Below are 6,028 nucleotides of genomic sequence, written 5' to 3'. Positions count from 1 at the left end.
CCTGTTTTCTCTGTTTCTCTTAGTGATATCCCAATTGCCCCAATTCCCCCAAGCTCCTAAGTTAGGAACTTAGTCATCACGTCCCCTTTCTCTGTCTCTCACTCTCCATGTCCAGTCATTTGTCAGTTGCTTCCTTTAAAATCTCTTTTGAATTTGTTTCTTCCTTTCTATTTGATAGCTCTTTATCATTTAAACTGATCATTGCAATCCACCTCCCAACTACTCATCCTGCCTCCAGTTCTCCTTTCTTTTCAATTCAGCCCATATACCCATTTTAAATGAACCTTCTTAAAATACTACATTCCCCAAATACCTTTTCTGCTCAAAACTGTCCAGTGCTTGCCTTTGTCCTCTGGATGAATTCCTGACTCTTTAGCCTGTATTTCAGGGCCTTCCATGAGCTGATCTTTGTTTGTCTAACCTCAGCCCCCAATGTACACCTATGTTTTGAAAACAGGGGAAGCACAACTTATGAGAAGGGAGGCCCTGACTAGAAATAGTGTCTGGTTTGAACCGTTACCAGCTGAAGTGTCCAGTGCTCTTACTCATGGCATTTTCCCACTCACTTTCAGAAGAGAGAAGGAAATCCGAATAACACCGCACACTAGTGCTGGGCTCTACAGCTTATGATATCATTTTCATATGCCATCACATTATTGCAACAGTCAGTAGGCATTATTATCTTCATTTCAGAGATGAGCAGCCTGAGGCCCAAAAAAGAACAGTGACTTGCTCAAAGTCACACAACTAAGAAATGATGGAGCCAGTACCCTCTTTTCAATGATTTCGGCCAATATCCTTTATTCCCTTGCTTCACTTATATTTATATTCACTTCATTTATATCACTTATTCAGAATTTGGGTCATATTCTGCTGCAGTTACCTTAATAGTGGAATTGCTGTTTAAAATTTTTAATCATATTTCTAGAATTAAAATTACAAGTTGATTTTACATCCCTGAATTCTGAACTCTGGCACCTTGAGCTGGTGAGGCTATCATTTTTGAACATTATTTTCAGTAGTCATAGCTGTGGGGTTTGCAGGTCATCCTCTTACTATAAAGCAACAAAATCACAATCTTACAGCTGGAAGTTTTAGAGTAAATTATCATCTGTATTCTGGATGCTCTTAGAGACATTTCAGTGTCTTTAAATAATTGCATTTGGGTGTATCATCCAGTTTCTATTATTGTTATCTGTGGGAGGGTTTACATGACTACTTCACTTTTTTGACATTACCATCCCTAGGTCATTTAGGGCTGACGAAACAGAGACCTACGGGGCTCTCAATTAAAAGCATAGGAGTGGGGAGAGGCGCTGCCGCCACCGCGGCCAAGTGAGCGCAGTCGGGGCGGGCAGCGGGAAGAAGCGGCGGGCCCGAGCTGGTAGGCAGCAGGGACAGCGCACCCACCACCTTCCCTTCCCTCCTCGATGTGAGCGGGGGCGTCCCGGACTCCGCAGCTGCCAGAGGAGGGAGAGCCAGGGGCCGTCGCTTCGGAGTTGGGGCTGAGCAGTCCTCGGGGAGAGCGTGCCAAGACCGCTGCCGCTGCTAGCTGAGGTAAACCCACCCACAGTAATGGCCGAGGCCTTACCCAGGACCCTGGGGGAGTTGCAGCTGTATACAATATTACAAAAAGCCAATCTACTTTCTTATTTTGATGCCTCTATCCAACAAGGTGGTGATGATGTCCAGCAACTCTGTGAAGCAGGAAAAGAGGAGTTTTTGGAGATCATGGCACTCGTTGGCATGGCTAGCAAGCCCCTTCATGTTAGAAGGCTACAGAAGGCTTTAAGAGACTGGGTCACAAACCCTGGGCTTTTCAATCAGCCGCTGACTTCCCTTCCTGGCAGTAGCATACCGATCTATAAATTACCAGGGAGATCACCGACATGGCTGGGAATATCCTGCAGTAGTTATGAAAGGAGTAGCAATGCCTGGGAACCTCATTTTAAAATCCCCAATTTTACCACCCAACTTTTTTACCACCCAATTTACCACCCAATTTCCCCAATTTTGCCACCACCTGTGTGCAGAGCTTGGGACAGGGGAAGTCAGATGTGGTCGGGAGCCTAGCACTGCAGAGTGCTGGTGAGTCCAGACTCTGGCAAGCCCACCATGCCACCAAGAGCGAGCACAGCCTCTCCCCAGCAGACCTGGGCTCCCACACGTCCCCAAAGGAGAGCAGCGAGGCACTGGATGCTGCTGCTGTGCTCTCTGTGGCAGAGTGTGTGGAGCGGATGGCCCCCACACTGCCGAAAAGTGACTTGAACAAAGTGAAAGAGCTGCTAAAAGTCAACAAGAAGTTGGCCAAAATGATTGGTCACATCTTTGAGATGAACGATAATTATCCACACAAAGAGGAGGAAATTTGGAAATACAGTGAATATATGGCAGATTTGACTCAAAGAGGAAGGATGGAAAACATCTCATTCTTCATGAGCTCACTGTTAATGAAGCGGCTGCTCAACTCTGTGTGAAGGATAATGCTCTGATGACAAGAAGAGATGAGCTTTTTGCCTTGGCTAGGCAGATTTCTCGAGAAGTCACCTATAAATATACTTACAGAACCACCAAGTCAAAATGTGAAGAAAGAGGTGAATTATCCTTGTAGAGGATTAAAGTGGAGGATGGGTTTCCAGATTTCCAGGATTCTGTGCAAACGCTCTTCCAGCTGGCTAGAGCTAAGAGTGAAGAACTCGCAGCTCTTAGTTCACAGCAGCCTGAAAAGGTGATGGCAAAGCAGATGGAGTTCCTTTGCAACCAAGCTGGCTATGAGAGACTGCAGCATGCCGAGACGAGGCTGTCTGCAGGGCTTTACAGGCGGAGCTCAGAAGAGCACAGTCCTAAAGGCCTGACTTCCGATAACCCAGATGGACAAGGAGAAAGACCTTTGAATCTCCGAATGCCTAATTTACAGAACAGACAACCCCATCATTTTGTGGTGGATGGGGAGCTGAGCAGACTTTATCCCAGTGAGGCAAAGTCCCACTCATCAGGGAGCCTTGGGATTTTAAAAGACCACCCTCACTCAGCTTTTACCTTAGAAAAGAAAGTCATCAAAACAGGCCCTGAAGATTCAAGATAGCTGTGATTCTCTCACCGTTCTCTGGAAATGGCTTCAGATTTAAGGATAATACTCCATCATAGAAATAAGCCTTAATAACCAGTGTTGCCTCATTCAGCTCAAACAGATTTCATAGCCAAAGCAAAAGGACTGATACAGTAGCCTGCAGAAAACAGGAAGATAAAACAACAGCCACAAAAGAAAAAATCAAAAGAGTGTTGCAGTCTATAACAGTAACATTGATTCATTCACATTCCTGTGTTGAGTCATTCCATATGGAAAGGCATACAAATCAATATTGTAAGCATTCATTATTTAAGAATGTACAATGTATTTGTGTAATTTATAGAAGTAAAATCTAGATGCTCAGACCTGTTTGGTTCAATAGATGTGGATACAGTTTATTTTACTTGAAATTTTGTTTTCTATTTTGTGTGTTTAATGTAAATATATGTCTGAGTGTTTAACGTAAATATATGTCTTTGCCTGCAGTCGTGAAAAAGAAAGCTTAAGTGATGTAGTTGTTGGCAAGATTGCAATGATTATGGAAAAATAGAAAGCAAATACTCAATTTAAGCCAAGGAAAATATCGTGGATTTAATATTTGATAAGACTGATTTTGTTTAACAGGAAAGTGTAGCATTCACTCATATAATATCTGGTTATCAGTGCACGTTTACACAATAAATACTTGAGTGGAGGAAAGTTAAAAAGATGAGCAATGGAGTAGAAAATATCTCTTAAACTAGTTGACCTAGTTTGTTTTAACAGCTACTTAAAATGTATCAAAGATAGGCAGCTATTACGTAGACAGATAAATTGAAATAGGTGGACCCATGTATAGAAGCTTTGACTTAAACATTGGTATTTCAGAACGTGTTAAATAGATTAAGACATAGTAAGTTAACCCTACATGTTATAAAGATGGCAACTGTTAACAAAGGCTATAACAGATTAAGTACTGTTTATATCTAGAAAGTCTTCTCTGTGTAGAGAAGTCAGAGAGACTAGATGCTTTCACTAGGGAATGTCTTCCCACCCAGTCATCACAAGTGTGGACAATCACTGCATCCACATTTGTGGGCATATTTCTATGGAAGTTTAGTTGACACCCATATTCATTATTTATTTTATGATTTCATTTTTCTACACCTTTGAGATTTGTGAATGCAGTTTTTTCTTAAAATTCATTTTAACTTGACAGTACATTTTTAATTCCCCCAATTTAATTAATGGACTGTGTGCATATATATGGGAGTGCACTTACATGTTTATAATGTACTCACATACTTATGAGAATTTCACATTGGAATTCATAATGGTAAAAAATCAAATACATCTGCCAGTATACGTTTTTTCTGTTGGTTTAAGAGAAGATGGCCGGGCGCGGTGGCTCGCGCCTGTAATCCCAGCACTTTGGGAGGCCGAGGCGGGTGGATCGCCTGAGATCGGGAGTTCGAGACCAGCCTGACCAACGTGGGGAGACCCCGTCTCTACTAAAAACACAAAGTTAGCCAGACGTGGTGGCACATGCCTGTGGTCCCAGCTACTTGGGAGGCTGAGGCAGGAGAACTGCTTGAACCCGGGAGGCAGAGGTTGCAGTGAGCCGAGATTGCGCCATTGCACTCCAGCCTGGGCAACAAGAGGGAAACTCCATCTCAAAAAAAAAAAAAAACTGACAGCTTCACCTACTTCCTACAGATTCATCTACACCCAGATATTGCTGAGAAGAGTGTACTGACTTAGAATATGTATTTTTTGTTTTTAGTTGTGCTATAGATCATAACTGTGTAAAAAATATTAAGTCATAATCTGTTACACTAAAATTCGTCAGCCAAATGTTAGAGGAAATGTCTGCACTGTAATCTCAGATCGCTGTCACATATATAAATTGCTCTTCATTTTAATTTGTAGAAGAACTTTACAGTAGGAAACACCAGTAAACAACTTTTATGTTGTTAAAAGGCTTTTTTCCCCTTCCTAAATGTTTTAATTGTACCACAGTGTTTTGCTCACTGAAGAAGCTTCTTATGGACCTTGCAACTTTGTTGCTAGCTTGAGGTTGATTATTGTGGTTGTATTGTTCACTGTGTGTAGAAATAGTATGAGTATGATTTCAATAGACTGTTCAGTATTTAACATTAGCCATAGCACTGGTTAGTATCTCAGTAGTTTCATGAAACGTTTCCTGTATTAGAATCTATTTTGAAACATTTATTTGTGTGTGTGTGTGTGTCTTAGGGTCAAGTTTGTAAATTTTAATAAGCCACAATTTTAAAAGATGCAGTAATCTTCCAACTTCCAATATTTATCCATTCCTCGTGGACCCACAAATTGCACCTTTAAATTCATAATACCTTTCCTTAAGTATCGTATGTTTCCAGTTGTTCAAGCTTAGTGATGAGGTGGAAGCACAAGAGAAATTTCAGTAGAATACGGTTTTTATTTTGTAAACACTAATGTATTAAACTTGTTATACATTAAAGCAAATAATATATATTTTATTTGAATTGTATATATGAGTTGGATGTTATAACTAGTTGACTTTTTCATTTTGTTAGAGGTATTTTCACTGAACAAGGTCAATTGGTTACCTAAGTATGAGGGCCAATATAGTCCAAGGGACCATTTCTCCCTGAGTCTCTTACACTTTATTGTGCGATGTCCACGTTTTTTGTTGTTGTTGTTGCTATTGTTTTTTGTTTTGTTTTGTTTTGTTTTGAGATGGAGTCTTGCTCTGTCACCCAGGCTGGAGTGCAGTGGCATGATCTCGACTCACTGCAAGCTCTGCCTCCTGGGTTCACACCATTCTCCTGCCTCAGCCTCCTGAGGAGCTGGGACTACAGGCGCCCGCCACCACACCTGGCTAATTTTTTTGTATTTTTAATAGAGACGGGGTTTCACCGTGTTAGCCAGGATGGTCTTGATCTCCTGACCTCGTGATCCGCCCACCTTGGCCTCCCA

General features: G+C 41.7%; 1 pseudogene; it reads left to right on the top strand.

Moving 5' to 3' along the window:
* Positions 1–1,979: 1,979 nt before the first annotated feature.
* Positions 1,980–3,269, top strand: LOC129024974 (NGFI-A-binding protein 1-like; annotated as a pseudogene).
* Positions 3,270–6,028: the final 2,759 nt, after the last annotated feature.

Source organism: Pongo pygmaeus, chromosome X (genome assembly GCF_028885625.2).
Source record: "Pongo pygmaeus isolate AG05252 chromosome X, NHGRI_mPonPyg2-v2.0_pri, whole genome shotgun sequence".
Taxonomy (NCBI): Eukaryota; Metazoa; Chordata; class Mammalia; order Primates; family Hominidae; genus Pongo; species Pongo pygmaeus.
The sequence above is the reverse complement of the archived record's forward strand: the minus strand, read 5'-3'. Positions and strand labels throughout refer to the sequence as shown.